The sequence below is a fragment of the Macaca fascicularis genome, chromosome 3 (assembly GCF_037993035.2).
Source record: "Macaca fascicularis isolate 582-1 chromosome 3, T2T-MFA8v1.1".
NCBI lineage: Eukaryota > Metazoa > Chordata > Mammalia > Primates > Cercopithecidae > Macaca > Macaca fascicularis.
This window is the reverse complement of record NC_088377.1, coordinates 34,746,435-34,770,287: the sequence shown is the minus strand read 5'-3', so window position 1 is coordinate 34,770,287 and position 23,853 is coordinate 34,746,435.

Genomic DNA, 23,853 nt, shown 5'->3' with positions numbered 1-23,853 from the left:
GGCAGCAGGAAAAGTGGGGGTCTCCTTTCTTAATATACCTCTATATAGACATATACACATATAGACTATACATATATGCATATATACATATGTAGACATACATATAGACATATCTATATACACACATATACATATATACATATACATATATACACACATATACATATATACATATACATATATACATACGCATATATACACATACATATATACACACATGTACATATACACACATATACATATTTTGTTTTTGTTTTTTTGAGATGGGATCTTGCTCTGTTGCCCAGGCTGGAGTGCAGTGACGGGATCATAGCTCATCGCAGCTTTGAAGTCCTAGGCTCAGGCGATCCTCCTACCTCAGCCTCCGGAGTAGCCGGAATGACAGGTGCACAACACCACACCTTGCCAAATTTTTAAAAGATTTTTTGTAGAGATGGGGGTCTCACTATGTGGCCCAGGCTGGTCTTGAACTCTTGGACTCAAGCAATCCTCCTGCCTCAACTTCCCAAAGTGCTGGGATTACAGGCGTGAGCCTCTGTGCCCAGCTTATATTTACATTTTATATATAACAGAATAATATATGTAGATATATTACAAACACACATAATATATAATAAAATATATAATGATGTGTAGAATATGCACAGGTAATGATGATGTGTCCACGTGTACTGAACGCCGGCCCTGTGCTAAGGGCTGGAGCCTACAGTCTCAGTGGAGGCTGGCTAGGAGTGTGGGGACAGACATTGAATAATAATACTTCAATATAATGCAGCCCTGCAGCCCACACCTGTGCTCTAAAGAAGCCCAAGAGCCTGGAGCGGGGCTGTGAAAGGAGGATCTGGGGGAAGTCAGGGAGGGCTTCCCTGAGGAGGTGACTGGGGAGAGTGAGAGTGAACTAGGAGAGCATAGGAGGGAGGGCAGAGGCGGCAGCAGGCTCCTGGGCCCTGTGGTTGGAAGGAGGGGCGGGGCCTGGAGGAGGGTGGGATGGGGGGCAGTGGGGTGCCTCTGGGGCATCGTCAGGGGCAGTGGTTGGGGTCAGGCCTGGACCCTGAGCGCCATACGTGGCCACAGCGCCTCGTGTGTCCAAGAGGATTTTCCGAAGTCGGCCTTGGCTGCATCTCCCCTCCCACACACCTGTCTAGAACTGGCCTCTGCCATCGAGACAAAGGCCTCTGCTTTCCCTGCCTGGAAGACAGGCAGGCTCGGTGCCTCCCTTCTAACGGCTGGCATGTGGAAGAGAGAAAGCTCTGAGGTGCCCGAGCAGAGTGGGAGAAGGCCGTGCTGCTCCCATCTGCCCTGGTACCCGGCCTCTATGCAGTGAGGAGGCCCAGGCCACACAGGGGCACCTGCAGGCCCCAGCCCTGGACCTCATGCCCGACGTGCAAGTGAAGAGCCTTTGCCTGGATCCAACCTCCACCCCGCCTCCCAGCTGCCGCGGAGACAACCTGGCCCTGCCAAGTCCCCAGTTTGTGAGCAAAATGGATGTTTGAAGCCACCAAGATGTGGAGTGCTTTGGGGGCAGCACATCTCAGTGTAGCCTCCCAGGCCCTCCCCAGAGGCCCTGTCCAAAGAGCAGGACCTGGAGTTGAAGCGTTTGAGACCCACCCTGACCACACTGCCAGCAAGTGGTGTCTGGATTTGAACCCAGGAAGCACCCAGCCAGTCCTGAGGGGCAGCAGAGGAGGAGGATGGTGAGACCCCAGCCCAGGGGGGCGGAGAGCAGCAGCCACATACACGCCCCCGGGAAGCGAGGGCCCTTAAATGCTGGCCATACCCTCGGGGCACCTGGATGGGGCAGAGGGCAGTGCATGGCGCATCACAGCTGGCCTCACACTGACCTGCATGGGGGTCCCTGGTACCCACTCCCTGGGCCACACCATGGATCTTGCAGCCCCAAGAAAGGACTCTGAACACTGCCCCTACCAGGTGACATCTGGAAGAGTCATGCCGTGGGGCTGGGCCTGGGGTGCAAATGCTTTCCTCCCTGGGGGCCGCACTCCCCCATCCCCTCTGCCTCCTCCACCTGCTTTGCCATCCAGAGGCCAAAAGCCCCTCAGACTCTGCGTTGAGTGCCAGGCCCAGCCTGCTGGAGACCTTCTGGGTTCTCCCACCAGCCTCAGGGCTATGGGATGTCACGGAAGGACCTGCACCCGGTGGCGCCCAGGCTAAGCCATGGCACTCGTTTGTGGGCGGCTGGAACAAAATGCCGCAAGCTAGGAAGCCTCAGGCCACAGGAATTGGCCGTCTCCGTTCTGGAGGCCAAGTCTGAGACCAGGCGTTGGCAGGGCTGGTTCCCTCCTCCCTCTGGGGGTCCCTGCTCCAGGGCCCCTCCGACCTCCGGGGCTGCTGGCACTCCTGGGCGGGCCTCGCTGTGCAGACGTGGTGCTCCGGGGTCTCTGCCCATCTTTACGAAGCATTTTTCTCCATGTCTCCGAGCCTGACTTCCCCATCCTCCCCTGAGGACAGCTGTCGCCTTAGACAGAACCCCCCTCAGCCATAGTTATCTGGACATTGGCAGAGACCTCATTTCCTAGTAGGGCCATACTCAGGAACCAGGGCCTGCACACTCGGTCACCTGTGTGTTAGGCAACCCTGGTCTGGGCCTCAGTTTCCCCACCACGTGAGGCCAAAGAAGGCAGGCCTGGGTCGCTTCCTTTAGCCTCAGCCCCGTGCCCAGAGTGCTGATTCCAGCCGTGTGTTCACAGCCTGGGGTCCTCGCTGGCCCAAGGGGCCCTATCCACAGCTTGGAAAAGCTCAGCCAGTTCCACACCTCCTGGAGGCTGAGTGAGGCGGGGACTTCGGAGACACCTCCCTGGGGAGCCGAGAGAGTGGAGGACAGGGTGAGCGGGACTCCCTGCAGTCACCTCCTCCACAGGGAGAACTCCTGGCATCCTCCATGCCAGCCTGGCCCCACCCCAGCCCCTTCCCATCTCCATTCTGCCCGCTTCTTGCTCCTAACCCTACCAGAGATAGGCAGCCTCGCCCTGGCATTCGGGGCCTCCAGAACCACAGCCAGCGTCCCCTCCCCTCCCAGCCCCTGCCTGTGCCCTGTAGCCCCAGAAGCTTTCCTGTCTCCAGGCCTGTGCTCGGCTGGGTACCTGGTTCGGGAGCCTCTGCACCAGCCAGAGTGCGGGCTGGGGCCCCAGGGAGGCGCTCCCTGGGGTTGGCAGAACCATTTGCCTGAAAAACAAAGACAGGTGGGAGCGAGGGAGAGAGAAGAAACGCCTGGTAAACTAACAAATGAATGAAGGAACGAAGGAAAGAATGAGCGAGGCTGTGGACAAGCCGGCTGCCCCGCAGACCACGCCAGGGTCTCTAAGAGCTTGGGCCGCAGACGAATCCAGGTCTGCCCCTCTCAATCTGTGGGACTCGGGCAAGCCTCATCCCCCGTTGGAGCCTCAGTCTCCTCATCTCTCAAATGGGGGTGACACCATCCCCACTGCCAGGGGTTCCACTGAGAGGGTCACAGGAAGGTGCTTAGCCCAGGGCCTGGCCCCAGGGCACTTGACAGGCCCTAGCGCTTTGGCTTTGCGCTACAGGGGTACCTGCCATCCCAGGATGCCACTGTTGGGGCCCTGGGCACAAGAACCACTGGGCAGCACTGGCCCCGGCCACTCCACACTGGAGGCCTGCTCCCCCTTTATTTCAGGAGTCCCCACCTCTTCCCCACTCCTCTGGGACTGGGGAGCATTTCGGGGACCCCAGCCAGGGCTCACAGCAGCCAGGATACCCAGGGACTCACTCCCGGCACTCACAAGCCCAGAGACCCCGCTGGGCCCCTGCCACCCCCACCGCCCGGCGCTGGTGCCCGCCCTGCCAGGCCCAGCCGAGAGGCCAGTGGAGGGCGGCCACGCCAGACAAAAAGCCTCTGTTTCGGCTCAGCTGTGCGAGGCCGATATTTATGGCGGGCCGGGAGTTTAAGAAAACAGGGGCCTTCCGTCCACGGGCGAGCGCGGCCAGCAGGGGAAGCCGGGGGCTAATTAAATCTGCACGGGCCGGGGCCACAGAGGCCGATTGTGCGGCCAGAGGATGTTAATGTGCATTTTAAATATTTATTGTAACTGAGGTAGGTTAGGAAAACAGACATCCTTCCTTTCAACACTCTGTGCGTCAGATTTAGGGGCTTGCCTGGCTGCTGAGTGATTTCACAGCAGTCGGCGAGGCCAGGAACCCATTCATCACGCCCCGCGAGAGGCCGGTGGAGAGGAAGGATTAGCGGCTGATTTATGGGCCGGCAGGGCCCACAGGCCCACGAGTGGGCAGGGCAGCCGCGCACCTGTCTGGGGCGGTGGGCAAGACGGGTAGGAGGGGCATGGAGGGACCCAGGGGTCTCCCTGTGTCTGGCAGGGGCAGGAACAGGAACAGCTTCAACTCAGCCACCATGACGCTATGCAAGGGCTGCGGGCTCCAGGCACCGCTGCCCCTCTCTGAGCCTCAGTTTCCCCATCCAGAACACGGGAGTAGATGAGTCACTGGGCAAGTTTGCTGGAAGCAAAATAAATCTGTGGCGTGATGCTTGCTGCTGGTAAACGCTCTCAGGAAATATAGCCCTGGGGTGCTGCGTTTGCCAGGTTCCACGGTGCAAACACTCCCTCCCGGCCGATGTCCAGCTGCCGACTTGCGGTGGCCGAGCATGGAGCGGAGCGGGGCAGAACTGCGGATAGTCAGCTCCCATGGACGGGTCCCCTGGCAGGAACTGACCCCAGCGCCCCTGCCCACAGCCAGCGGCCAGCATGGGGCCTCTCTGGCCACAGTCAGACGTCAGCGATGCTTCCCTTCCTTCTGCAGCAAGAGTCCTGGGGTCTAGGCTGCGTGGAAGGAGGGCTGAGGGGGATCTGAGCAAGCCAGGCTCCCAGGGCCCAAGCGGGCTGCAGGCATCGGGAGTGAGGGAGGGCAGGGGATCTGGGGGCAGGAGCAGTGGGGAGCTGGAAGGAGGGACACCTGGACCCCGGGACGCCACGGCCGGGGGCCAAGGAGGGTCCCGCCGCCCTTCGGGGTTCATGCTCTGTCTGAGGTTCAGGTTGTAGGGCGTCTGTTGTCACTGGCAGCCGCACTAGGCAGTGGCTGGCCAGATTGGGGGTCAGCTGGCTTCTGGGGGGACTGGGTTGAGGGGACAGAAGCCAGGCAGGCAGTGAGCCTGGCAGAGAGTGGGGAGCCCCGCGGGGCCCCAGCTTGCAAGCATCCCTTCAGGAGGGCTCTCCGGGGACAAAGGCCTGGCTTCCTGGCCCTGCCCTCACAATTGCTCAGCAGAGTGGCTCTTGGTGACACTTCTGAGGTCTGTCTCGTCCACTCAAACTCCTGTGCATGCAGGTCCAGGACCCTCTCAGGGCCTCCCCTTGCACACCCCCAGAGACAGACAGCTCAGCATCTTCCAGGCAGCTCCAGGCCACCCTCCATCTCTTACCCAAGCCCTCAGGGCTCCCCTCGGGACACAGGTGGGGCCTCACCCCCACAGGGAAGTGACTGCCGTCCTGGGCCTATAGCGATGGCCCCAATCCTGGCCCTGCTCTGCGGTCACCTCACCTCCCTTCCTCCCGACATGCAATCCACTCCTGTTTTTCTCCTGTACCAGGGTCCCAGGCCCCTCACCACAGGCCCGGTCTCCTGATCTCCCTGTCTGTCTCCCACACCCGTGGGAGGCTCCCGCTGCCCTGGGCTCAGTTTGGGTGGGGGACTGACCCCTCCCTTGTGGTGTCCCCATCACTGGGTCCCCTGAGCTGCTGACCACCCTCCTTTGGGAGTTACCTTCTGAATCCAGGAGGCCTTGACTGGCTGCCCAAGGGGCAGGATACCAGTGCCCGGTCCTGGCTCCCAACACTGCCCCCCAAGTGGTGGGGGGAGTGGCCAGCTTTGTGGATTCCCAGACAGATACACGCAGCCGGCCCTGCCAATTAGGAACTGAGCACAGACCGCGCAGTCAATGGGGACGTGGCTCCCAGCACCACTGCCCCCTGCCTGGAGGATCGATGATCCCTCCCATCCTGCAGGCCACGGAGAGTGGGGCGCCTGCGGCTGGGGCCCAGCAGGCCTCCTAGGAGAGGAAACAGCCTCTCCGAGCCCCAGGCCGGCTCCCCTGAGGGCGAAGTGGGTGGCACCCTCAGGCCCTCCCCACCAGCCCTAGGCAAAGCTGTTTTTCCCATGGAAGTCAGGAACATGGAGGCTTCCAGAGCCCAGGGAGGCCCCCTCCCCAGGCCCCTGGTCCCACAGACCCCTTAGTCCAAGCCCCCAGGCCCTGTAGTCCCAGCCCCACCTGACCCCCAGGCTCAGCTCTAGTCCCTCCTTCTCAAGCCTGGGTGGGAGATGTTGCTGCCTCAGCTGGGTGAGGCCTTAGGACAGCCTGGAGGGGGCTTCAGCCCCAGGAGGGAACTGGGTCCTGCCACTCGGCCCCAGCTGTCAGGTCTGCTGCATCCCCTCCCCCAATGCCAGCAAAGTCCAGCTGGGGCCAGGCCCAACCCCAGCCCAGGCTGCTGCGGGGCAGAGTCTGACGGCCCCAGTCGGGGCAACAGTCAGCGTCTTCAGGGAGTGGGGAGCTCCTCAGGGTCTGCAGCGCCCCTCCCACGCCCTCTGGGCACCACTGCCCGTGCACACACACGTCCACACGCGGGAAAGCATGTGTGCGCTCGGACACAATGAGCACCTCCCACCTGACAATTACCTGAGGCTGCACATGGACATGCTTACACACATGCACATGCTTGTACATGCATGCACGCACTCTCACAGACACACACACACATGCTTGTGCTCTCACACATGGACACACACATGCTTGTACACGTATGCAGGCATGCACACTGACATGCTTACATGCACGCACATGCTTGTACACGCATGCATGCACTCACACAAGGACATGCGTACACATGCATGCTTGTACACTCACGCATGCACTCACACACGGACACGCTTACACACATGCTTGTACATGCATGCATGCACTCTCACACACAGACATGCTTACATGCACATGCTTGTGCATGCATGCACTTTCACGGACATGCTTATGCACATGCACATGCTTGTACACACATGCATGCACTCTTACACATGGACCCGCTTGCACACACTTGACATGCTTACCCACATTTGCACGTGTGTACACACATGCAGGCGGGCACTCCACACCCAGGACTTCACGTGAACACACTGGTTCAGGCGTGAGCACACACAAGCATGTGTGCAAGAACATTCACCCTCTCAGGCACCTCCCCCCAGCCCCCCAGCGCCTTCGGTTCCCACCACGGCATGAACATGGTCACAGTAACGTGCACAGACACACACATATCAGATGGACACACACATATCAGATGGACACACACAGACACACACATATCAGATGCACACACACAGACACACACGTATCAGATGCACACACACAGACACACACGTATCAGATGCACACACATAGACATGCACATGGATCCCTGTGCACGTTCACTTGCTCCCTCGCCCAGGTGCACATGTGAACACACACATCTGTTTTCACATGCTAAGCACACACACCCACTTTCACACACTTGCACCCTTGCTCCCAGTCCCTGGACCTGCGTGTCTGGGACAGGTGCCAGGTAGGCCTCCTAAGACCGAGTGGGAAGCCCCACAGCCTGTCTGGGGGCTGCCTTCTGGGTCCCACAGGTCACATTCTGGGATGGTGGGAGTGGTCCAGGCCCATTGTGAGGACCATGTGACTCCAGGCAGCATCGGTGGGTGTGACTGTGTCGGGGTAACGGAGCCGCACACCCTACCCGCACTCCCCACCAGAAGTCGTCCTGTGACTTTGACACCTTGGAAGCCCAGAACCCCACGTGTGAGCTGTGAGGGGGACGCCTCAGGATGCAGGTGTCAGAACGGGATGGGGACGCCATGAAGGACAGGTGAACCTCCTAGAGGTCTCCCTCCAGCCAAAACTGGGACCATTTGCGCATCCAAGTTGAAAATGATTTGAACAGATTTTAACTCAGTGAAACAGGCGTCCATATCGAAACGGGGGAGAATAAATAAGTGGGAAGATGGACAATTTGGTGACAAACAGGATATCCAGTCTCAACGAGAAAAGAGTCACTTTTACAGTAGGGACATCTAGCAGACACCCCTGAATCAAACAATCAAAGTGAACAGCATCCCTCAAGGGGCAGCCAAAACCAGGCGTCCCTGGGAGGATGTCCCAGAGAGGAACCAGGGTCCTCCTGGGCTGCTCTCTCCAAATCATCAAACTAATGCAGAGGAGACGGCAGATACTTCCCAGGACAGGTGCGCTCCACAATGGCCTGTTACCTCCCAGAGTGCAGGGGTCCTGGGGGTCAGGGGGAGGCCCCGGGCAGAGCAGGGGGCACTGGAGAGGTATGACACCGGTGTGTCTCATGTGGCTTTGTGCAGGTCTCTCTGCTGTGAAGGGCGTTTCTGGGGCAACGGGGTCTGAGGAGTAGAAGGGAGTTGTGAGCCTGTGTTCTGGTCACCTACCACTTCCTAACAAACCCCCCAAAAATAGAGTGGCTTAGAACACCAGCTGCAGGGTCTCTGTCTATTTTGTGGGTCGGTGATCCGGGCAGGGCTCAGCCGGTGACTCTTGCATGGTTTCCACAGTTCCTCACTGCCCAGGATAGGGCTGGGGCTGAGCTCAGTCGGGGCCTGTGTGATTTACACAGGACAATGAGCTGCATGCCCACTGGTGGCCTCAATGGCATGGTGGTCCCAGATAATCAAGTTTCTTACAGGGTAGCTCAGGGGGGCCCAACATGGGGGTCCTAAGAGACTAAAGAGAGAAGCCACGAGCCTCTTCTTTTTTTTTTTTTGAGTTGGAGTTTCCCTGTTGTTGCCCAGACTGGAGGTTAATGGCACAATCTTGGCTCACCAAAACCTCCATCTCCCAGTTTCAAGCAATTCACCTGCGTCGGCCTCCCAGGTAGCTGCGATTACAGGCACCTGCCACCACGCCCGGCTAATTTTGTACTTTTAGTACAGATGGGGGTTCTTCATGTTGGTCAGGCTGGTCTCGAACTCCCAACCTCAGGTGATCTGCCTGCCTCAGCTTCCCAAAATGCTGGGATTACAGGCATGAGTCACAGCTCACAGCGCCTGGCCATTTTTTTTTTATTTTTATTTTTTTATTGAGAGGATCTCCTTCTGTTGCCCAGGCTGGAGTGCAGTAGCATGATCTTGGCTCACCGCAACCTCCACCTCCTGGATTCAAGCGATTCTCCTGCCTCAGCCTCCCGAGTAGCTGGGATTACAGGTGTGCACCACCACACCCGGCTAAGTTTTTGTATTTTTAGTAGAGACGGGATTTTGCCATGTTGGCCAAGTAGGTCTCAAACTCCTGACCTCAAGTGATCCACCTGCCCCAGTCTCCCAAAGTGCTGGGATTACAGGCGTGAACCACCGCGCCTGGCCAAGCCTTTTCATGACCTAACCTAGCAAGTCCCAGGAGGTCCCTCCACATCCACCAGAAAGTCACCAGAAGGCCGGGTGTGGTGGCTCCTGCCTCTAGTCCCAGCACTTTGGGAGGCTGAGGCCAGAGGATCACTTGAGCCCAGGGAGGTCGAGGCTGCAGTGAGCTATGATCACACAACTACACTCCAGCCTGGGCAACAGAGGGAGACCCTGTCTAAAAAAAAAAGAAAAAGAAAAAAAATTGATTGCAATAGGACTGGAAAAAAGAAAGAAAGTCCCTTCAATCCAGCACCCAGCCTGTGTTTCCTGATTTTGTAGAATGAGTATCACGTATTTGGGGAAAATGCAGCTTGTGCCAACAAGACATTCTCAAAAGGTTCAGGAAAGACAAAGTTCTTTATACTGTTCTTACTATACATAGTAAGAATATACACTTTTTTTTTCCTTTTGAGACAAGCTCTCACTCCGTTGCCCAGGGTGGAGTACAGTGGCACAACCTCAGCTCACTGCAGCCTTGACTTCCAGGCTCAAGCCATCCTCCCACCTCAGCCTCTTGAGTAGCTGGAAGTACAGGCATGCACCACCATATCCAGGTAATCTTTTTTAGAGATGGGGTCTCGCTATGTTGCCCAGGCTGGTCTCGAACTCCTGGGCTCAAGCAATTCTCCCACCTCAGCCTCCCAAAGTGCTGGAATTACAGGCATAAGGCACCTGGCCTATTCTTACAATATTGTTTTGTGTTTGAGATGGTTTCAGAGTAAAAAGTAAACAAAGTCTTCCACGGCCCCAGTGCCCACAGGGAGGGGAACAAGCTCCAGCCTGGGCTTCTCGGGCTGCTGCCAACCCCACCGCCTGCCCCCCCTCACCTTGGCCCCCTACTCTGCCTGCCCACATTGAGCCCAGCTTTCCACCCTCTGTCCTCGTTCTTCAAGTCCTAGACGTCCTTCAGAGCCAGCTCCAGGTGCCCCCAGACCCCCAATCGGCCCCTCACCCTCCGAGAGTCCAAGAGGCCATTGAGCCTCCGGCAAGTTGCAGCCAGTTCAAGATCTCCAACCCACTCCAGGCTGGAACCTGACAAGCTAAGAGCACGAGGGTCCTGTATTTAGCTTGCTGCAGCCTCGAAGTTTTACCAATAAATAGAGGCAAAGAAAGGGGGCGTGAAAACATCGTCTGCAGCAGTCCTGCCCAAGGAAACAGGGCTGAGCCACACAGGCATGCGATGTTACGTTTCCTAGAAGCCACAGCCAAAAACAGCCAGGAGAAACAGACGCAGTTACTTTTTCTGTGACTGTTGTTTGTGGGTTTGTTTTGAGATAGGGTCTCCATCTGGCACCCAGGCTGGAGTGCAGTGGCACCATCTTGGTTCACTGCAGCCTCGACCTCCTGGGCTCGAGTGATCCTCCCGCCTCAGCTTCCTAAGTAGCTGGGACCACAGGCGCACACCGCCACATGCAGCTAATTTTTTATTTTTTGTAGACGTGAGGGTCGTGCTTTGTTGCTCAAGTTGGTCTTGAGCTCCTGGGCTCAAGCAATCTGCCCAACTCAGCCTCCCAAAGCGCTGGGATTACAGGTGTGAGCCAACATGCCTGGCCTGAAATTATTTTTAATAATATATTTTATTTAGTCCTAAATAGTCCTAAGCATCATCATTTCAACATATACTAAATATAAACACAATTGTTGCTGAACTGTTGTGTTTGTTTCTCATACTGTGTCTCTGCGACTCAGTGTGCATTTTGGGTGGACAGCATGGCTCCGGTCAGCATGGTGTGCCCAGGCCTGGGGCTCAGGTTCCCATCTGGGCGGTGCACATCTCTGGGGGTGACCACTGCATGTCCAGAATTACATTAACTCCCTTACAGCCCTGCATGGGCTATGGCCCATTTCAGAGATGAGGAGACCGAGGCTGGGAGGGAGGCTGGCCGGGCGCGCCTGCAGAACGCAGGGCTGAGCCAGGAGTGGCACTGGGACGGCATCAGCACTGTGGTGTATTTCAGCAGCTGGAAACCTGAGGCTTAGTGAGGGGCTGGGCCTGCAGGGTCGTGAGGCCTGGGACCCGGCCTCCCCTCTGCCTCTGCCCCCAATTCCTCCCACAGCCCCGTCCCTCCCATCAGGCCCGGGGCATCCTCTGTGCCCCCCTTGCCATTCCCAGGCAGGCCTGGGTGTTGGGCGCTCAGTGAGGACGCCTGTCTCGGCCCGGGTAGCGCTGTGTGAAGAGCCGAAGATTCTCCTAATCCTTAGAAAAATAGCAACCGGGCTCGGAGTTCAAACATGCAAACCCCACTTAGCGGGCCGAGCCAGGAGCTAGGCCTCCCCGGAGACTCCACCACAGCTGGTGGCAGGGGCTTCGCTGCCATCCCCCAACACTCGCTGGGGTCTCCCCCACGGCATCCAGGTGTCCGGGTCTGGCACTGGGCAGATGAGACACCGGGCTGTGGGAAGGGCCAGCAGGGCCCACCTGACATCCCTCCAGGCAGCGCAAGGCCGGGGCTCACCCAGTGCAGACAGGGAGAGCAGTGGGGAAGAGGGGATCCGCCATGCTCTCTCGGCCCCAGGCTTCCTGCCCCCGCAGGCTGGGGTCTCCTCTCCACATCACAGAGGAAGAAACTGAGGGTCAGAAAGGAGAGCCCACCTGTCCAGCATCACCCAGCTGATGAGCAGAGACAGTGGGATTAGAAGCCAGGTGTGGACGCAACATCCCCCAGGCCCAAGAACAGGTTGAAGGCCACGGTGGAGGGGGAGACTGGGGATATGATGAGCACTGCTCAGGTAGCCCCCAGGCACCAGCCCCACTGGGAGACAGCAGGTGCGGGAGGGTGGGGGCTGCAGGGACCCTGAGTGGCCTCCCAAGGGAAGTGCCAGCCACAACCCCCAATGAGGCTCTAAGACAGACCCTAACCTGGATCCCTGCCAGGCCCCTGTGCACCCAGTATCCCCCAAAGTCCATGCTGGCGATTTCAGCAGCAGGATAGGGCCACCTAGACCCTCCCCTGACCCCGGGTCCCTCAGGGAACAGACAGACAGACACACATGGTAACCGGCAGCCAGGCAACCTGCCACCCTGTCGTTCCCACAACCTTCCCAAGGCCCTGGCTTTTGGTCTTTGCTCCAAAACCAATCAATTTCTCGCCACCGCTGCCTAACAGACTTTCCTGATGTGGTTGTCAGCGTTAAAAACGACCAGGCGATGTCAGCCAGCCACCCCTCCTCTGACCCATCCCAGTCCCGAAGTGCTGGCCCAGGGTGAGGCTCCCGCCCAGGGTCAGGCCCCTCCCACCCACACCTGCCCAGAGATGTTTTCGGTGACACGGCTTTGCTGATGCCTAAAGCACACGCCTGGCCTGCCTGACAGGCTCCTGGCCGAGGCGCGGTGGCTCACACCTGTAATCCCAGCGCTTTTGGAGGCTGAGGCCGAAGAATCACTTGAGGCCAGGAGTTTGAGACCAGCGTGGGCTACAAAGCGAGACCCTGTCTCTGCAAAAAATAAAAGTAAAATAATCAGCCGGGGCCAGGCGCAGTGGCTCACGCCTGTAATCCCAGCACTTTGGGAGGCCCAGCTGGCCAGATCACGAGGTCAGGAGTTCGAGACCATCCTGGCTAACACAGTGAAACCCCATCTCTACCAAAAATACAAAAATTAGCCGGGCGTGGCAGTGCATGGCTATAATCCCAGCTACTCTGGAGGCTGAGGCAGGAGAATCACTTGAACCCAGGAGGTGGAGTTTGCAGTGAGCTGAGATCGCGCCACTGCACTCCAGTCTGGCGACAGAGTGAGACTCTGTCTCAATAAATAAATAAATAAATAAATAAATAAATAAATAAATAAACAAACAAATAAAATAATTAGCTGGGCATCGTGGCTCATGCCTATCATCTCAGCACTTTGAGAGGCCGAGGCAGGAGAATTGCTTAAGAAATTCTTAAGAATTGGTCTCAGAACTTTGAGACCAGCCTGGGCAACATAGTAAGACCTCATCTCTACAAAAAATTTAAAAATTAGCCAGGTGTAGAGTGGTATAAGCCTGTAGTCCCAGTTACTCGAGGGGTCTGCGGTGGGAGGATCCCTTGAGACCAGGAGGTCGAGGCTGCTGTGAGCTACGATTGTGCCGCTACATCCAGCCTGGGTGACAGAGGGGGAGGGCTCCCAGGAAGCCACATTTCCCAGCCTTCCTGGCACCTACATGGGACCCCAGGATCAGTACTGAAATTAAAAGAACCAAGCAAAAGGCATTGGAGTCGGCTCGGACCTTTCTGCACGCAACTCCTTCTCCATCTTTCCCCTGCTCCCCCTCCACACCTGGTGACACTGGGTGCTCACAAACCACAGGCTGGTGGGTCCAGGCTGCTCATAGGAATGTGCCTGGAGGCCTGACTGACTTGCTCAACCCCAGCTGCCTTGTGATCAAGAAATTCCATCTTGAATCTGGGCAGCCACTGAGACTTGGGGATGCTTGTCACAGCAGCGAATATCTCTTACCCTCATCTGTGGGTACACATGGGGCACTGGGTCATGTGGCCTGTGCACAAGCACACACGTGTGTAAACACATGCTCAGGATCACACACACCCATGTACACGCCAGCTCCCAGTGGAAGCCCGAGACCGGCTGTGGATCTGCAGGGGTACGAGCTGTGCCACCCCACCCTGCACCCCACTCTGTCTGCCAGGTGGACTGGGGATGGTGGCAAGGCGCCCACTTGGTAGAGCATGGAGGGCCAGTGGGGTAATCAGGGAGCTCCCAGCCTGATGCCCACCCCTGTCCCTGCCCAGCCCAGGCCTCGCCCTGTGGCCTGGCTCCCAGAACCTACAGGGAGGTCAGGCGTGGCACGAGGGGCTGCCCAGCCGGCGTATGGCCCCCCGGGAGCGGCTTAGCCATGATTCCCTGGGTCAGCGTATCATCCCAGCGCTGAGTCTATCAGCCAGATGGTCGCTTCAGCAGGGAGAGAAAAACCTGACACGCCATTTCAAACTGATTTCACGGCAGGCCTCCGGAGAGCCCCCACAAGCTCCTGACAACCCGATCTGTTGTGAATAAATATGACAAAATTGCCAATTATGACAGGGAGGCTTCAATGTCGGGTGGACTAGGCAGGCCGTGGCCACGCGCTCCGGGGCCGGCACCACCAGGGAGACAGCCCCGCAGACAGAGAGAGCTGAGCCCAGATGACGGCGGTGCTGGGCCGCGGCCAGACGCCGCGCCAGCAGGCCCTGGAGGAGGCAGCCGCGGCCAGCGCCTGCCAGCTCCCTGCCCACACCGCCCAGCTACGGCTGCCACCCCAGCCCATGGCTCCAATGCCCCACACTTGGGCTGCCAGCCCTCTGTTACCTTCAGGTGCTGCCAAGCAGGTCCTGGGCAGGGCGATGGCTCTATCAAGAAGGGGAGCACGCAGGTGAGCTCCCTAGGCCTGACCTGGCCCTGAGGCTCCACCGCCCTCGCCAACCCATGCCAGCCTCCAGCATGCAAAGCCCACGTCTCAAAACATCACTCCTTCTTTGGCTCACAGAGAGGCCCCAGGCCCAGAGTCAGGCAGGGACTCCCAGTCTCCAGCAGGCACAGAGGCACAGAATTCAGAGCCCGGTACGGATGAAGCATGTGTGTGTCTCCACCCGAGGTCCCTGTCCTCAACCCAGAAGCCCACATGTGTCCTCCTCTTGTCCCCGCCTGCCTCTGCTCAGCCCACTTCGGCCCCACCCGTGGGAAGCCGGGAAGCTGATCTGTGTCTGAGACCGGTCTCACATGGACACACACCCCGGGCCACCTCTGCCATCTGGGAACTTGTACCTGGATTTGTCTGACTCAAGGATGATAGAGCAACAGACAGAAACAACCACCCTGAAAGGAGGGATGACACTCAGTTCCCTGAGGAGGGGCACATGGCACGCCATGAAGGGCCTCGAGGGGAAAAGGCTTGGTCAGGAGGCCACAGGGGTGAGGGGAAGACGGCGCCGGTGAGCAGCGGGCAGGCCTGGGGCTGGAGGGGTGGGTCACTGTGGAGGGCGCTGGGCTGCAGGGGTGGCCTCTGGTCAGTCATAGCCACCATCACTTCCCTCACAATCACCATGTCAGCACCTTCCTGGCCTGGGTGATTTAGGGCAGGGAAGTATTGGCCCAGGAGTGTGACAGCCCAAAGAGGAGGCGGGTGCAGCCTGGGCCTTGGTGCATTTGCACACGAGAGGTGCAGTCGTGGGGGCCTTGGCCATCCCCAGCAATCAGCTAGCACCGGGAGAGGCAGTCCCTCCCTGGCCAGCAAGTCCCCCGTTATGTCAACACATCATCAATATGGATGAGACGTCGGGCACGGGGACTCACGCCTATAATCCCAGCACTTTGGGAGGCTGAGGCGGGCGGATCATGAGGTCAGAAGATGGAGACCATTCTCGCCAACATGATGAAACCCTGTCTCTACTAAAATGCAAAAAATTAGCCGGGCGTGGTGGCGGACGCCTGTAGTCCCAGCTACTCAGGAGGCTGAGGCAGGGGAATCACTTGAACCTGGAAGGCGGAGGTTGCAGTGAGCCAAGATCGTGCCACTGCACTCCAGCAATATATAAATATTATATTTATTATATAATATTTATTATAATTTATAATATATAAATATATTATAATATTTATTATATATTATTTATATAGATAGATGAGAAGAAACATGCTTAAGATACCTGCCCATCTCCAGGCCTCATCTTCCCATCTGCAAAATGGGAACCTGGAGCAGCTGAACCCCCACCCAGGTCTGGTCATCTGCACCCCGGACCTCTCAGCCCCTAACTCCCTGTGTCACCTCTGCTGCTGGCCTGACCTTATTCCCTCCAGGGAGGGGCCATAACTGGCTTCCCCAGCCGGCCACAGCTAGGGCAGCCCCCATGTGGACAGCTCGGTGCCCAGCCAGCTTTCTGCTCCTCCCCCCAACTCACTGGCTGGCAAGTGGGGTCCATCTGCCCAGACCCCAGCCCTAGCCCCTACCCCCGCCTCCCTCAAGCCTTGGTCCGATTCAGGCTCTGGAATCTCAGACTCAGGCTGACATATTCGCCCTACCCTTTACCGGCTGAGTGACATTGGGCAAGTCAGTCTCATCTGTAAAATAGGCAGATTCGCACCCACCAAACAGATAGCTTCTCTGAAAGACAGCACAGTGCCTGGTGCATAGCGGACACTGAATAAATTAGTCACTGTCACCATGATTGTCACCATCATCATCACATCATTATCACCACCATCGCCATCATCACCTCCATCACCATCACTATGACCACCTTCCTCATCACCATCACCTCCATCACCTCCATCACCATCACTATTATCACCTCCATCACCTCCATCACCATTACTATTATCACCTCCATCACCTCCATCACCATGACTATTATCGCCTTCACCAACACCATCAGCATCATTACCTCCATCACTTCCATCACCATCACTATTACCACCTTCATCATCACCAATCACCATCACCTCCATCATCTCCACCACCATCACTATGATCACCTTCATCATCACCATCACTGCCATCACCTCCATCACCATCACTATTATCACCTTCCTCATCACCATCACCAACATCACCTCCATCACTATTATCACCTTGATCATCACCATCAGCACCATCACCTCCATCACCATCACTATTTTCACCTTCATTACCATCACCATCATCACCTCCATCACCATCACTATTATCACCTTCATCATCACCATCACCATCATCACCTCTATCATCATCACTATTATCACTTTCATCATCACCATCACCACCATCACCTCCATCACCATCACTATGATCACCTTCATCATCACCATCACCAACATCACCTCCATCACTATTATCACCTTGATCATCACCATCACCACCATCACCTCCATCACCATCACTATTTTCACCTTCATCACCATCATCACCTCCATCACCATCACTATTATCACCTTCATCATCACCATCACCATCATCACCTCTATCACCATCACTATTATCACTTTCATCATCACCATCACCACCATCACCTCCATCACCATCACTATGATCACCTTCATCATCACCATCACCATCATCACCTCTATCATCATCACTATTATCACTTTCATCATCACCATCACCGCCATCACCTCCATCACCATCACTATTATCACCTTCATCAACACCATCACCATCATCACCGCCATCACCTCCATCACCATCACTATTATCACCTTCATCATCACCATCACCAACATCACCTCCATCACTATGATCACCTTGATCATCACCATCACCGCCATCACCTCCATCACCATCACTATTATCACCTTCATCATCACCATCACCGTCATCACCTCCGTCACCATCACTATTATCACCTTCATCATCACCATCACTATGATCACCTTCATCATCACCATCGCCATCATCACCTCCATCACCATCACTATTATCACCACCATAAACACCATTACCACCATCACCACCATCATCACCAGCAGCACCAACACCATCACCATATAACCTTCATCATCATCACCATCACCATTATCATCACTATTACCTTCATCACCATCATCATTATCATCTTCACCATCACCTTCATCACCATCACCATTATCATTATCTTTACCATCACCACCATTATCACCATCTCCATCACCACCATCACTGTTATCACCTTCATCATCACCACCACCATCACCATTATCATCACCATCACCATCATCACCATTAATATCATCACCAGCATCACCAACACATCATCATATCATCTTCATCACCATCACCATTATCATCATCACTTTTATCATCACCATCATCACCATTATCATCACCATCATTACCATTATCATCACCATCATTATTATCACCATCACCACCATCATCACCACTGCCATCACCATCAACACCATCATCATCATCACCTCCACCACCATTATTATCATCATTACCACTGTCACCATTATCATCACCCTCTGCATGCTTGTCATTCCTGTCCCCTCCTCCCTCTCCCTGGTTTCTTAACTCCCTAGTGACTAGGAAAGCATCTCATTCTGTGGGCCCCAAGGTTCTGGTGCAGGGCCTGAGGCTACAGTGGAAACCCCAGACTCTGAACTCAAGTAGACCTGGATTTGAATCCCGATGCATGCCCTGGACAGTGATCTAAGCTGTGGACTGCACAATCCTAGAAGAGCCATTCCCATGGTGCCCACTCACTAACCAGCTGCATGACTCTGAACAAGTTGCTTGAGGTCTCCATTCCTCCTAAAAAAACAAGGTTGATTTTCACAGGACCACTCTGAGGCTTAAGTGAGGTGCTGCAGGTAAAACCTGGGCACTGGGCAGGCATAGAACAAACAGCCTGCAATTGATCATGTTGTTCTCCAAGAGTGCACCTGACAGCTGCCTAACAACCCATTGTCCTTTGGAAGAGATCCCTCTGTGACAGCCCGAAGTTCTTCCCAAGGGCAGGGAGCCCCTCCCTCCTAAGGCGCCTCCCCTTCCCGGGGGAGCTCAGGATTTCTGCTGACAGACTGGCCCCACCCTCCTGCCCTGTGGGTACATCTGTTCCTCCTCCCTATGGTGAGAATGATGTCCCCATGGCAACATCCTCCTCCCGAGGTGATGACCCCTAGGAGCCCCCGACTCTAAACCCCATCTTATCTCCTCTGAGATAGCAGGTCCAAGGTGACCCTCTTTGTAGGAGAACATTTAGAAAATCCAAGAAAGTACAAAGGAAAAACAAGACTCACCCATGATGCTACCACCCATGATCCTACCAGGCAATTCATATTTCCGATTACCAAAGTGATGTAATACTTCACAGAAACCAGAAAAAGATAATGAGCTCCACATCGCTGCCTCAACACCACACTCTCTCATGCTGTCCTCTTCATCCACGCGTTCTCAGGCTGCATATGTTTTTTACATCATTACACCCTTAATGTACTCATAATTCCATACGTGGCTTCCCTCAGCATCATGCTGTAGGCATGTTTGTACATAACCACCCAGTCTTCGCAATTAGCACTTTTAATGACCACCTAGTATTCCACCGAGTGTGTGTATTGTAATTTACTAAACAACTCCCCGATTGTTGGACATTTCAGCTGCTTCCAATTTTTTTTGGCCATTAAAGATAATGTTGCCATGAATATCTTTGGCTTAAATCTCTCCCCATCTTATGGATAATTTCCCCGGAAGAGCATCCCAGAGGCAGCGTCACTGGGTCAGAGGTGCTGAGCATTTCCATGGCGCAGAGTACATGTTGCCAAGTCACTCTCCAGAAGGGCTGGCCTGGCTTCAGCACCCCCAGCAATGTGGTTGCCTCTTGTCTCACTGCACCGGCCCACATTGGAGAGTCCTGGTTTTAAGGGCTGGTCTGCTAAGCAGTAGGCATGGCGCCTCCGATGTCAGGGTCCAACCCACACATCGGGCCTCCATTGAACACAATCGACTCATTCTGACCCTTGCTACGTGCCTGGATAAGATGGTGGACACACAGTTGCACGTTTGGAGTTCATGGTGGAGCCAGGGTGGGGGCAGGAGACATTCATGGCCCCTGAAGTGTGTGCCAGGAGAGGGAACATCAAAGGCCAGGGGTGGGGCCTCAGCAGGAGGGCTGGAGAGTGCAATTCCCAGGTTTCTGTCCTGCTCATAAGCTCATCTCCCTTGCAGCGGGATGTAGGTTGGGTATCCTAGACTCTCTACGAACCAGTCATCAACCTGGCTGCTCAGGCTGGGAAGCTGGGAGAGGGTTTTGTGTCCCTCTCTCTCTCCCTCTCTCGGTACTTCCACTCATAGGCAAGGCCTGGTGGCTCTACCTGTTTTCCCCCATCACCCAGGCTGCCCTGCCCACCTCCTGGGGCACCTGGACATCCCCCACACCCTCTTCACTGGTCTCCTTCTCTCTGCCCTGTCCCTTGGGCCCCTTCTCTTCAAAGCATGTCGAATCCGTGTCCTCCCATGACTGAATCCCACCAGCATCTTCCTATTAAATGTAGAAGACAAGTCACACATCTCAACAGGCCTCCCAGGCCCTAGAGATCTGGCTCTGCTCACCCCCACCTCGTCCACCCAGCGCCCCTCTACCATATTGGCCTTTCTCTGTGCCATAACCTCTGCCTGCGATGCCCTTCCCCAAACCCCACATAACTATCTCCACCTCATCCTTTGGGTCTCAGCTTAAATGACACCTCTCTGAGGAGCCTTCCCTGGCCACCTGAGTAAATGGCCTCCTCCTGTATTTATTCCCTTTCTTCATATATAACTCATAGATTTCTTCTCTTGTTTGCTTGTTTTTCTTCCCCCCTGGCACATGAGCTTCATGAGGTCAGGGGGTTTTGTCTGTTTGGTTCATTACTGAACAATGAACCAGGACAATGCCCTATATTTAAAATTGTTCAATGAATGTATGGTGAATAAATAGATGGACGGGTGGGTGGGTGGATGGATGGATGGATGAATAGGTGGGCAGGTAGATGGATGAGTGAGTGGATGGATGAATATGTAGGCGGGTGGGTGGATTAATGGGTGAATGGATGGATGGATGAATGGATGAGTGGAAGGATGAATGGATGAGTGGATGGATGAATGGATGAGTGGATGGGTGGGTGGATGGATGAGTGAGTGGATGGGCAGGCGGGTGGATGGATGAGTGAGTGGATGGATGAATGGTGTGTGGATGGGTGGGTGGGTGGATGGATGGATGGTTGGATGGGTGAATGGATGGATGGTTGGATGGGCGGATGGATGAGTGAGTGGATGGATGAATGTGTGGGTGGATGGATGGATGGATGAGTGGATGGGTGGATGGATGAGTGGATGGATGAGTGGATGGGTGGGTGGATGAGTGGATGGGTGGGTGGGTGGATGGATGAGTGGATGGATGGATGGATGAATGGATGAGTGGATGGGTGGGTGGATGGATGGATACAGATGGATGGGTGGCTGGGTTGGTGGATGGATCAATGGATGGATGGATGAGTGGATGGGTGGATAGATGGGTGGATAGAGATGGATGGGTAGCTGGCTGGATGGATGAGATTGGGTAGACGGATGGATGGTGGATGGACGGGATGAAATTGAAACCTGTTCAAAAAGACTGAAAGATACTGAGGAAGAGAAGAAAAACTGGGAGAGAGTGGTATCCCAGGGGCTGGTGAAAGAGTGTCTTTCAAGAAGGAGGCAGAGACACCAAGCTTGTCTTCATCAGCCTTGGCTGGTGCCTGATGCCTTCAAAGGGGACAAAGACAAGGAACTGGTTTGGCAGGAATCCTACCCAGGGGACTGATGAGCTCAGTCTTTTATTTTACAATTTAAAAATAAATTTTAACTTTTTATTTTGAAATAATTTCCAATTTGCAAAGTAATACCCAGTATTCCAGTACACTGGCACCCAACTTCTCCTAGAGTCAACATCTACATATCCAGTGGTGCGCCTGCCCCCGACCTCTCCTAGAGTTTACATCTGTGTAGCCAACTGTATGCAAGCCAGCTCTGCCCCATAGCATTTGCCAATTTCCATGGTGTAAATACTCCAGCCAAGGCCAATTTTAAGCTACCAATGGTTTAACAACTGGCTTGCAAAATTCCTGAACATTTAACAATCAACTCTCACAAGACATCATGAGCTGTTCTAGCAAACCACGGTGCAAACCATGCACACGGGTCTCAGGTCTTATTTTAATCTCATCAGCTGTCTCCTTCATTCTGGGTACCAGTGAAGAATGGTTCACACATTGACATTTGCTAAGGGGTGCTGGCCAGTTGCTTTGGAAAACACCCCTTGGTTTGGACGTATGGTGTTTCCTCATGATCAGTGCATTTCTGCTGGGGAACGTAAGAGAAGGATGCTGTGTCTCTTGTTGGGGCTTTGCAGCAGGGGTGCTGGGCTGTCCATCCCATCAGTCACAGGTGAGGTTAATTGACAGCTTTGTTACCCTGATGCCTGTTGCATTTCTCCAGTTTAAAGTCACTCTTTTTCTCTTTGTGATTAATAATTATCTTCAGCCTTTAAAAGGAAAGAAATTCAGACCAGGCTCGGTGGCTCACGTCTTTCATTCCAGAACTTTGAGAGGCAGAGACAGGTGGATTGCTTGAGCCCAGGAGTTGGAGATCAGCCTGGGACACATAGCAAGACCCCATCTCTACAAAAAATACAAGAATTAGCTGGGTGTGTTGGTGCGTGCCTATAGTCCCAGTGACTTGGGAGGTGTGGTGGGAGGATTGCTCGAGCCTGGAAGATGGAGGCTGCAGTGAGCCACTGCACTCCAGCCTGGGTGACAAAGCGAGACCTTGTCTCTAAAAAAAAAAAAAGGAAATAAATTCTGACACAGGCTACAGTGCGGGTGAACCTTAAGGACATTTTGTTCAGTGAAATAAGCCAGACCCAACAGGACACAGACTGTGCCATCCACTCATATGAGGTCCCTAGATCCTCAAATCCACAGAGACAGGAAGTAGGATGGGGGGTGCCTGGGGCTAGGGCAGGGGAGTGATGGGAAGTGAGTGTTTAATGGGGACAGAGCTTCAGTTTGGGAAGAGGAGAACGTTCTGGAGATGATGGTGGTGATGGCCACACAAAAGTCTGAATGTACTTAATGCCACTGAACTGTGCACCTAAAATGGTGAAGAGGCCGGGCGTGGTGGCTCACACCTGCAATCCTAGCCATCTGGGAGGCCAAGGTGGGTGGATCACCTGAGGTCAGGAGTTCGAGACCAGCTTGGTCAACATGGTGAACTCTACTAAAAATACAAAAATTAGCCAGGCATGGAGGCGGGTGCCTGTAATCGCAGCAACTTGGGAGGCTGAGGCAAGAGAATTGCTTGAATCCAGGAGGCAGAGGTTGCAGGGAGCCAAGATCACACCACTGCACTCCAGCCTGGGCGACAGAGCGAGACTTCATCTAAAATAAATTAATTGGCCGGGCGTGGTGGCTCACGCCTGTAATCCCAGCACTTTGGGAGGCCGAGACGGGCAGATCATGAGGTCGGGAGATCGAGACCATCCTGGCTAACACAGTGAAACCCCGTCTCTACTAAAAATACAAAAATTAGCCGGGCGTGGTGGCAGGCGCCTGTAGTCCCAGCTACTCAGGAGGCTGAGGCAGGAGAATGGCATGAACCCGGGAGGCGGAGCTTGCAGTGAGTGGAGATTGTGCCACTGCACTCCAGCCTGGGTGACAGAGCCAGACTCCATCTCAAAAAATAACAATAATAATAATAATTATTATTATTAAATAAATAAATAAATAATTAATAAGCACCTATGGGAGGAACTTTGAATCACTTCCTCAATTCTCTTCATATTTTGACCTGCACAAATTTTCACAGTGATCTGTGATTTACACCAGCTCTCCTTCCCTCCCGCCCTCCCTCTCTCCTTCCTTCGTTCTTTCCTTCCTTCCTTTCTTTTCTTTCTTTTCCTTCCCTTTCCTTCTCTTTCCTTCCCCTTCTTTCTTTTTCCTTCCTTCCTTCCTTCCTTCCTTCCTTCCTTCCT